The sequence below is a fragment of the Schistosoma mansoni genome, chromosome W, assembly GCF_000237925.1.
Source record: "Schistosoma mansoni strain Puerto Rico chromosome W, complete genome".
Lineage (NCBI taxonomy): Eukaryota > Metazoa > Platyhelminthes > Trematoda > Strigeidida > Schistosomatidae > Schistosoma > Schistosoma mansoni.
Window position 1 is genome coordinate 45970939 of NC_031502.1, and position 12062 is coordinate 45983000.

A 12062-nucleotide genomic window follows, 5' to 3' on the forward strand; every position below is an offset into this window, starting at 1 on the left:
CTTCTCTCAATACCAGGAAAAGTCTTCAACAGATTATTGTTAAACAGGATGAAGGATTCCGTGTTCGCCCAACTTCGAGATCAACAAGCTGGATTTCGTAAGGATAGATCGTGCACAGACCAAATCGCAACTCTACGTATCATTGTGGAACAATCAATCGAATGAAATTCATCAGGACAACACTATGGAGGCTTCTTCGACACTACGGCGTGCCTGAGAAGATAGTCAATATCATACGGAATTCCTATGATGGAATAAACTGCCGAATCGTCCACGGAGGACAACTCACCGACTCATTCGAGGTAAAGACCGGTGTTAGGCAAGGTTGCTTACTCTCACCCTTTCTCTTTCTCCTGGTGATCGACTGGATCATGAAGACGTCAACATCTGGAGGAAATCACGGGATACAGTGGACAGGCGGGATGCAGCTTGACGATTTAGACTTCGCGGATGATCTGGCTCTTCTATCACAAACGCAACAACAAATGCAGGAGAAAACGACCAGTGTAGCAGCAGCCTCAGCAGCAGTAGGTCTCAATATAAACAAAGGGAAAAGCAAGACTCTCCGATACAATACAACATGCACCAATCGAATTACACTTGACGGAGAAGCTTTGGAGGATGTGGGAACCCTTACATATCTGGGCAGCATCATTGATGAATACGGTGGATCAGATGCAGATGTAAGGGCGAGGACCGGCAAAGCAAGAACAGCATATTTACAATTGAAGAACATCTGGAACTCAAAAAATTGTCAACCAACACCAAGGTTAGAATTTTCAATACAAATGTGAAGACAGTTCTACTGTATGGGGCGGAGACGTGGAGAACTACGGAAGCCATCATCCAGAAGATACAAGTGTTTATTAACAGTTGTCTACGCAAGATACTTCGGATCAGATGGCCAGACACTATCAGCAACAAGTTACTATGGGAGACAACAAACCAGATTCCATCCAGTGGAGGAAGAAATCAAGAAGAAGCGCTGGAAGTGGATTGGGCACACTTTGAGGAAAACACCCGACTGCGTCACAAGAAAAGCCCTCACATGGAATCCTGAAGGTCAAAGGAGAAGAAGAAGACCGAAGAACACATTACACCGAGAAATAGAGACAGACATGAGAAGAATGAACAAGAACTGGATAGAACTAGAAAAGAGGGCCCATGACAGAGTGGGTTGGAGAATGCTGATCGGCGGCCTATGCTCTATTGGGAGTAACAGGCGTAAGTAAGTAAGTAAGTAATCTTCTTGACCTAGAATGAATAATCTGTTGATTACGACATACAAAGAAAATCCGACAAACGATAAAATTCGACAAAACCATGAAAAATCACTGATATTGAAATCTAAAAATGATATTTAATCTAGTTAGATAAGTTCTACGCGTCAATCTTTATTGAAATCACATTGTCCATACGCTGACCTAACATAAGGATGGCATTTTCACTGATTTAATCAGCAGTTTCAAGTCTGACTATTATGCATATTGAGTCACAAAACACAGTTCAACTTCGGAAGTAGTTTATGCTCCAAAAGATCTTATATTATTATAACCCTTGTTTAGTAATCCTCCAAACTTCACTACGTTGTACGAAAATAATTAATTACTGTAATTAGATATCTTGCAAACAAATACAATATACAATCTTTTAGCCTAAATTATCCAATTCATAAGTTATTAATTGAAGAGAAGCTGTCATTCGATATACTTCAATAAGATTGTTGACATCCAGAAATTGAAAGTAGGCCATAATCTAACTCAATAAAGTCTATCTTTCATATAGAGATAGATTGACTAAACTTCACTAGTCAAAAAAATGTTAAAGTAATAGACTGGTAGGTCCTGGGTTCGAATCTCGCGAGGCGAGGTCGTGGATGCGCACTGCTGTGAAGTCTCACAATAGGACGAAACAGCCGTCCAGTGCTTCTAGGTTTTCCCTGGTGATCTAGATTCAATTGACTCACGCTTTTAACTATGAAAATAATAAAACAAAGGTTATTTAAATATATATGAAGTAATCAATTCTTTGTTTACTTAAATATAAATGACCTATAAATTCCAATTTTTCACTCTATTATTACTACTATTATAACAAAGAAATAAAAAAAAATTCAACATCTATAATAATTGAAGACAATTTTTTCCTGGAAAATTATCAATAAAGATGTCGTTTTTTTTTTTTTTTCTATACGGTACACTTGGCTAATTATTTAATTATGCTGATTTCTGATGACTTTGCCGCCATTTATTATCGCTTATATGAAAAATGTTATCTTCATATTTGTTGGCAAATGACCAGTTGTCTCTCTTTCTCTCTATATATATATGAATGTACAGTTGTGTGTTTTAAACAATTTACAGTCTATTTATTTGTCTACTCATTTACATGTATAAAAATGACTGAAATAGATAATGATCTACAGTGTTTTTCCAAATGATCATAATGATGCACAATAATGATTGGTTAATAAAAAAAATTTTAGTGAAAGTTTTATAGACGAATAATTTGAATCTCTATATATTAGAGAAATGAAAGTAGTTTCCCTCATCCCCATATGTATCCTATCTATATATTTTAAATTAATCTATTTGTCAAGTATTTGACTCTTATCTAACCTTATAATATCGGTCATCTGTTTAACATGTACAATATAAATAACCATCTGTTCATTAGTAAATAATCAGGAAAGTGAATATTCAAGTTTCAAAAAAAAATTTTTTTTAGAAAATAAAACTCAAATGGTAATCATTAAAAAAAATTGAGAATAAAAGAGTAACTTTTGTGTTTATTTTTTTTCTAAAAAAAAGACTGAAATCAACATATTCCTCTTATATTCCAATTTTTTTTCTTCTCTGATTTCAATACTACTCATAAATGGAACAATTCTATTTTAATTTTTATAGAAGAAAGAAAAAATAAAGATACAAGTAAAGTGATAAAAGTAGTTTAATGGAGAAATTAATTTATGCCGAATATTTATTTACCAGATGTTGTTACGGTTAATGTTATCAACCACACCCAGAGAAAAAATCTAAAATCATTTGTTTATATTAGAAAACAAAGTAGGCTATTTAGTATGAAAGTAATTGATGAAATGTTGCTTTTCATTGTAGAAATGCTTGTTTTTAATAGTATCGAAAGTAAGAGAACTATCTAAAAATTAATAAATATAAAGGTGATATTTGTTTACAACTGAGAACTATACTTTACTGGGATAACATATCATTTACCGTCAGTAACATGGTAAGTGTTTCGCTAGTATTTGATTTATGGATATTCACTGAAGTCAAAGAGAGTGTTTTCTATGGAAACAATATTAGGTGAAGGAACATTGAAAACAAAGGCATATAAAGTAGGTTTTGGTGCTTGATTTTGTAAATTTTCCAAAACTAAAAATTATAGAAAAGGGGTATTAACTATTGATAAATTTATTATATAAGCAAAAAAGTATACATCATCTTCTGACTTGAACTGAACAATCACACAACATCAGAACAAATTCTTTGTCACATTATAGAGCTTTTTTAAAAATGCATAAATATCATCCAGTCATGGTTCAAACATTATGCCTTCAGAGCTAGTGGCAAGCTGTGTTAGAGCTCACTAATTTCAGTTAATTCATGATGTAACGCCATTAATATCTGGTTTCATTGGTGATATTAATCTCACCTTTAATTTAGTTGAACTCTACTGCCCATGATTTCTCACTGGGACTTCGAGAATTCTTAAATTCGGTTGCGTATTATCGTGGATTGGTTAGAGTTAGACATTAACACCGTTGGATGTTGACTCAGTGATCTAGAGCTTAAGCGTTTGTGTGCGAGACCGAAGGTCATAGGTTTGATTCCTGCGTGCGCGATCGTGGATCCGCTGAGGAGTCCTATACTAAGACGAAACGGCTGTCTAACGCTTCTAGGTTTCCAATGGTAATCTAGCTTAGATCAACTCATGAATTCAACTATATCATATGTACTCAGATTAATTGATTCAATATATTCTCTGGGTTAAACGCTTCAGCCTTGATCACGTATGGAGTCATATGCATTCACTGTGATAAAATCTCGAACTACAATCCAATGATTGATTAGTTCTAGCTTATTTTCATTTACTTTTTCATAGTTCGTTAGTTTTTGATAAAAGTTACTTTCAAATTGTACAAAACTTCAACAAAATCACTTTAGTGAATAATTCTTTTTGTTAACTCCGCTACTTAGTTTTACCAATGAAATAGTTTAATCTGATAGGAACATAAAAATTCATATAAAATGTAGGCTATAGTATTTCATTTCATTCATTAAATATTTACTAAAATTAATGATATAATCATGGAGGAAAGAAAAATATTTAATTAGAAAGATATATATTTGATAACTGTACTTTGAATACAGTTTACACATACACACAGATAAAGTATAAGTGTATCTTATAATTTATTTCATCGAATTATGGTTTCAGAAAACAACAATTTTTTTCAGAGGAAAAAATAAGAAGACAATTTGTGCATAGTTTACTGATCTTTTCAATTCGATATTCTGTCGCCATATTCGCTTATCTAGTGACAGATTATGAGTGTTATGTACTACAGTTACCGTCTCTGTTGCCATTATTAATAGTACTGTTCTTTTTTGAAAAAAAAGAAAACAATTAGGAAATGGTGTATTTTCACTATCACACTAAAACTACAATTTCGACCACCACCTATCACTTAATAAATACACACGTACTCTTTTAGGTGCCTGTCTCCCTATGCGTACTTGTTTTTCCCAGTCTTTCTGTTTCTCGTTTTTGGGCTCATTATGTCTTTACAACACATAACTATGTAACCAATCATACCGATAAGCCATAAAAACATTATCGTCTCTTTTTATGTTTATGTTTAATAAAATATATTACACAAATTATATGACAAGAAAAAGAAATTATTATCAAGAATGAAAGAGGGGTAGGGTTATGTAAATGAAAAGCGGGAAAAGAAAAGATTTAAGAAAAAAAACGAAAGCAACAAGAATTCCATCGTTCAAATCATAATTCGTAACTAGATATTTTCTTTGTTACCAATAATTTGTATGCGGATTAGTTTTTCCTTCGTTTACTACATTTTATTGTGACTTTATTCAGTGGTATCACCTTCATTCGCCATAACCTATAGTCACATCACTGTCGATTTATCCAGAAAATAGCTCGAAACAATCAAAGTTTCCGAGAAAGAATAAAGAGTAGAAATAGACTAATCAAAGAATCATTTTTTAAAGAGAGAAAAAACAAAAATGGATGCAGAATAACCTAAATTCGTTTTATTTCGTTTGGTTCTCATCAGCTGTTTACAATTTATAATATTTTAAAATCAAAGTTGTTATACATATTGACAAACTTATAAATACGGGAGTGATTGGAGATGTATATATGTATCATAATGTAACAATGATCCCAACAGAGGTAATAAGGTCTTTATGTATGAATGAAAAGTCAGTTTTTTATTCGTTCATTAATTTATTTAATCATTTACTTGCTTGTCATTTTAATGTTCACGAATAAGAGCAACAAGGAGTCCTGTGATAGGATAAAAAAACTACCTAATGTTTCTCTGTTTTACTTGTTAACACAATTGAGGTCAACCTGTGACTTATACCATCTACAAAATAAAACTAGTCACTAATTTACCCCTCCAATATAAGGAATAGATGGAATTTATAACTTGTCAGCTATAAAACTTAGGTAGAAAAAGAATTCCTACTTTAAAAATATCGTGTGTTTCACTTAAGTCCAATGTTTAATATCTCTCATTACTTACGTTTAAATAAATCGTTTCGTTAAAGGCAGTCTGAATAAATTATGAATAATCATAATCAGGACTCAGTGGCTAAGTGGATAACGCGATGGCGTTTGAAGCGAACGGTACTGGGTTCGAGTCCTAAAATGAACATCAATTCTGAGGTGCAGGTACATTCAGCTGACGAGTCCCAAATAGGGCGAAACGCGCATCCTGGATTCCACTGCTAGCCACTATCCATCTTTACTTATAATGCTTGTGAATTAAGGCTATATCGAGGCAATACACACAGTATGCACATATGCTAATAAGAGACTGATCAGTTGCAGTCCTAAATAATAATGGGAAGATACAAGTAAACAACTCCAAGTGAATATAGTCATTTATCAAGCGGAGAAAAACTGAAAATAAAAAAGTACCGGAAAATTTTCACACTAGCTTGAAATTTATTTACAATACACAAACACAACCCTTAAAAAGAGATCGAACTCAAAACCTTTAGTCCGTTAACAAGCATGACATATTTAAAATCCAGAGCCAGATATCCTTAGCTCTCAATCTTAACTTCAGTCAGTTTTATATATGAGATGATTCTTGAAAAATATCACTAGTTAGTTACTGACTCACAACCCATTATGGGTGTCTGACAATCATGGTTTTCCAGTTATTATTTTCGGTATCTTATTTAGAGAGCAGTTACTAACAAAGATCCAATTTTTACTAAGGTGTTTTGTGATCATATGTTTATATATTATTTATGGTTTCAAGAAAATGACAAAATCTACCAGAAAGTACCGAACAACTGTTGTGCCTTAATTTAACACTAAATACAGAATACTCATTTACTTACTTAAGCCTGCTACTACTTATAGAGCATAAGTCGCTTACCAACGATCTTCAAATATTTCTGTTCTGTGCTCTCCTTTTCGGTTGTCGTCAAGAGCTATTCACTCTTCTGATGTTTATCTCCAACTTCTGGAGTCATATATGCTTTAGTTTGCCACTTTTCCTGTATCCTGAAGGAATCCAAGTTAAGGTTCACCTTGTGTTCCGGTTTAATGATTTCCATAAAATGTGTTCTATCCACCTCCTATGTCTTTTCTTAAGTTTTTCTTCAAGTGACATCTGGTTTGTTTCCTACCAGAGTAGGTTTTTACTGATGATCTTTGGCCAATAGATCTGGAGTATCTTGCTCAGACAATCGTTAATGAATACTTGTGCTTTTTTAATGATGATTGTTTTAGTTATCCAAGTGTCAGCGCAGCACAACAGCACTTTTAAGGTTGGTTTTGAAAATTCTTACTTCGGTTTTGACTGACGGGTTTAACGCGTTTCGAATATTCTTCAGCTGCAAGAACGTTATCCTTCATTTCTCAATTCATGCTTTAATAACTCTATGACATCCCCCTGCTTATCAATGATTCAGCTAAGGTACGTAATGGTTTTCACTTCTTCCAGAACTTCTCCATCAAGTATGGCTCAGTCGGTGCTCGATGTATTGTATTTTAAGATTTTGATTAGTATTTCGTGAATGGTGAAGCTTACTGTTGTGAAAGCCACTGTCAGACTTGCAGTTTTTGTCTCCATTTGTTGTTGTGTATGGAATAGGGGGGCTAAGTTGTTCAACTGTTGGATGAACAGTCTTGAGTGATACCAGTTCTCACTAGCAAAGCACTTAAGAGCTGACTTCTGTGTATGACTTTGAAACTCAGTCCATCAAATGAGTTCCGTATATTGGTGACAATCATTTCAGTTAATTCATAGTATAGAAGATTCCTCAAGGTTCCCTATCTACACTAGCGAATGCTTTCTCATAATTAAGAAAGCTGATGTGAAGAGATAAGTTACATTCAATCGATTTCTCAATAATGATTTACAGTGCCGCTATTTGGTTGTCACATTACTGCTCTTTAGGAAATTCAGCTTGCTGATTTCAAAGTTGGGTGTCTGTTAAATTTTTCAATCGATTTTAGTCACACGTCATTGAAAACTTTTTCTGGTACTGATAGTAGTGCGATGACTCTGTAGCTCTCACACTTAATAGGATCTTCACTTTTCAGTGGCTTGATGAGGTACCTCTTTTTTCAGCTTGTTGGTACTTGTCTCTGTTCCCATATCTTTCTGAAGAGGACTTAAAACATTTATACAGTTGTCTTTGTATCCAACTTCATTGCTTCAGCTAGTATACTGATTGGCCTTGCAACTTTCACACTCTTGATTTGTCTAGTGGTTATCCTGAGTTATTCGACTGATGGTGGGTTAATGTTTATCAGAAGGTCTGTGAGTGTTGCTTCTACGTTCAGCATGTTTGTTGGCATCGGTCTATTAAAGAACTCTTTTAAGTGTTCGACCTACCTATCCCATCTCTCCTGATCCCCAGTGTTTGGTATTCCTTCTTTGTTTTTGATTGGTCACCCTTGTTTACTGCATTCCCCCGCTAGTCTCTTGATAATATCATATAGTTGTCTTATATCTCCTTGTCATGAGGCTTTTTCTGCTGTAGTTGCCAGGCCTTCTACAGATTCTGACTTGTCAACTCTAATTCTCTTCTTCACTTGTGTGTTTGCTTCTGTATATGCGTTCTGATCCCGGTCTTATTCTGTTTTTGTTTAGTTACTGTTAACTACTCTTTTACTGTCATTCGTTTTTTGAATCGTGACAGTATATTTATAAAGACCCATTCTTTATCTTTGTGGTTTGGGAGGCTTAGCATATTCTGATATGTTGTAGTTATTACATCTTAACCTCTTTCCAGTTGTTCACCATAGGGATTTCCTTCGCTTATAATGAATCATTTAGGGCAACTCTCCGAATCTCCCACATTGCTAAGACATTTCACGTGCGCAAATAATTTGTTGTCCTGTCCGTCAGAAAGGAGACACTACCCTTTTGGCCTCCGAAGAACCATAAGGTGTTATATTTCTTTTGCATGAAGATCTTTCAACTCCTACAACAAAGTTTAACTGGCATTCTCTGTTGAATGATGTTGTATCAGTGTTCATTTTACGGGGTACAGTTCCTAGTCCTATACCCAACCCTCTTCATTAATCAGAGTTGGGGACTGGAAGTACAGGCTAATAGGGCTCCGTGTGACGTTTCTATGCAAAATAGTTACATCCAAAATGTAACACCTATTATTAAACAAATTAAAAATGAGGAATAAAAGTTACTAACTATCCGAAGTAATGATATAGCAACATAGTTCATTGACTGAGTTTTTAAAAAGTAATAACTATCAATTAACTACTTTTGAAATCTCCAATTAACCTATCGGCCTTGAATTTCGCTGTCTATATATTCAAAACCTTAAAATTAAAGTGTACGCGTGTTCAGTTTTGCATTACTAAAGCAACAAGAAAAGTAATTTAGTGATAGCGTATACTAATTACATTGCAATAAATATCATTTATTGAATTTTTTACGCCTTAACTAAATCAAACTACCGATCTATTCCTTTAACTTATAGCAAAGTAGTGAATATAATAGTCAATTTTACAAAATTTAAATGAGTTTGAAAAAGGCAATAATGTGGAATTACTCTAATGAAAAACAGGATTTGTTATGAATCAAAAGCTTATAATAAATCATTCTTGGTATCTAAGTATATCCGTTTTTACGAAGACTGGATGTGTTACACATAAATTTGTGTTTGAAATTTCACAATATCACAGTCTGTCACCTAATTTGTAGAAAATGATCAATTTTTAAAACTGTAAATCAACAAACTTCATTGTGTTATTGAAGTATATTCATATTTTTAATATGAAGTGATTATTTAGGAGATTTTTGAATTACGAAGTGGAGAACTATTGTTCCAGTTCAGGGCACCACATTGGTACATCCTGACAATCTTTGTGTTTCACATGGTGGATGGTGGCTCAATTTCGTGGAGTGGTTGAAGTTAGACATTAACACCGTTGAATACCGGCTCAGTGGTCTAGAGGTTAAGTGTTCGCATGTGAGACCGAAGGTCCTGAGTTTGAGTCCCGCATGTGGGATAGTGGATGCTCACCGCTGAGGAGTCCTGTACTAGGATGAAACGACCGTCTAGTGCTTCTAAGTTCTCAATGGTGTTCTAGCTTTAATCGACTAGTGAATTCACATTTAGTCAAATTATATTGAATCATTAAACAGAAAAATTCACCAATCCACTTTCTTTCTTTTCAATCATTTACTACTATCATTCATTGCTGCAGATGGATTATTGTTTATGTGCACTTACGGACTTGACTTATGTTAAGAGTTATAGATCATCTCCACTCTACCAATCAAAAATTTCGAATAATTTATTTCAAAACTAATTACTTAATAAATATACGTTGATTAATAATTTTGGAGTAATTTTGACCGTATGGAAATCGCTCACATGTCTAATTTTTCAATAATTATTCAGTTAGAATGGAGGTTTGTGGAGATTGTAGTCACGCGTACGAGATCGTGGATGGGCACTGCTGAGAAGTCCCATACTAGGACGAAAAGATTGTCTAGTGTTTCCAGGTTTTCACTGGTGGTCTAGTTTAGATCGACTCATGAATTTTTCAGTCAACATGTTAGTTCATGGTAGAAATATTTATTTTAAATTGTGAGTTGTATCCCACCCGAAAATAATAGTTCATTCTAAATAAATGAAATAAAATTGTAAACAATTTATTTTAACACCACAGAGATATAATGTCAAATTGTTAATCATATATCATGGACACCAGTTATTGGCACCATTTAAGAGAAAATGAGACTAGAAAAAAAACATTTCATTTTCAAAGATATTAACTACATACTCATGTTTGTTGTAGAAAGTATTCAACAGTTGTTTGGTTTCATTCATTTTAACATTTACTTACACATTGTAAACAGTTGCCTTTTAAATACTATTGATAATTAACTTCTGTTTGTTCTTGTTGGTTTTTGTTAGTGGGATGGGGGATGGACGAAAATGTAAGTGATGTTTGTTTGTTTATTGTTGTGTTAATTCTCTTCTCAATTACTGGCGCTTTTATTTCAATTGTTGTTGTTAGGGTAAAAAGAGTAGTAAGAATAACGTTTATTTATTTGATTTTCATTTAACCTTTTATGTCGTTTAAGTTAGGCATTATGTCGAAATAACTATTCAATGCTTAGAGTATTTTGGAATTTAATTTGTTTGATAATCAACCAAAGTATTAAACCTTATATTTTTATTGATTATAAAACAGAGTTTATATAGACAGATTGTACCAAGTAATGGGATCTGGGACTCTCGTTTCGTCTTGTTTGGGACTCATTATCTGGACATACCTGTAACCAGTGAAACTATTCATACAGATACTGCAACCGACTATCTTTCGCTTCGAACGCCCAATGCATTTTGGATTTAGATACATCCAAATGATGAATTCCAAATAGAACTGAAACGTGTTCTGGATTCAACTGCTGTCCGAAATCCAACTGTTCTATAAAACTTGTAACAAAAATGGTTATGTAGAAGATATTCTCACAAGAAGTAAATAAACTGACAGGCATTGATCAGAATTTAGAGAAGATCATCAACACTGAGATTATTTAAACATTTTTTAGTAACTATGTAAAAATTTAACTGTCTGAAAATTCCTGTTATATATGAATAAAAAATATGCATCTGATAAATTTTTATCAGGCTCTACATTCATAAGTTCAAATAAATGTTCTAAAGGAATAGGTAACTTTAAGTTAAATACATCTCTTACATTTATACCAAATGGATTCAGAATTATTATTAAAATAAAGTTGTTATGACAGAAATATACCTTGGAATCAGAAGTGATGTAGCCAGTGGAATATCACTCTACTGACTACTCAGAGCATTTAAAAAAAACCTTCAATACGGAAAGATTATGACTAATGATTTCCACTAGTTTGATGGTAAAAAGGAGACTAAAAAATTAATTATCTAGACTATTTTCCTATTCATTTATCATTTCTACTCCTATGAAGTAAGTTACATCGTCTAGTGCTCTAAACGTTTACGTTTTCATCCTGGTGAATATATATCTCAGCATTGATAACCATACATATAGTTAAAAATATTAACATCCTAATTCCAACCCACTTCGTTAAAAATTATCATGAACCCAGTAGAAAAGTCAGTCGCTTTTCAGTACTCAATAGTGTTAATAATTTTCTACCATTATCTGTTAGGCTCATAGTCCTTAAATCGGTGGAAGCAAAACATGTAGAAAATAAAAAATGGAAGCTTTGAGTAAAAAGAAAAACGTTCAACCGTTTCTTTTACATTAACTAATTATTATTTATTTATTCAAACATATAAATATTG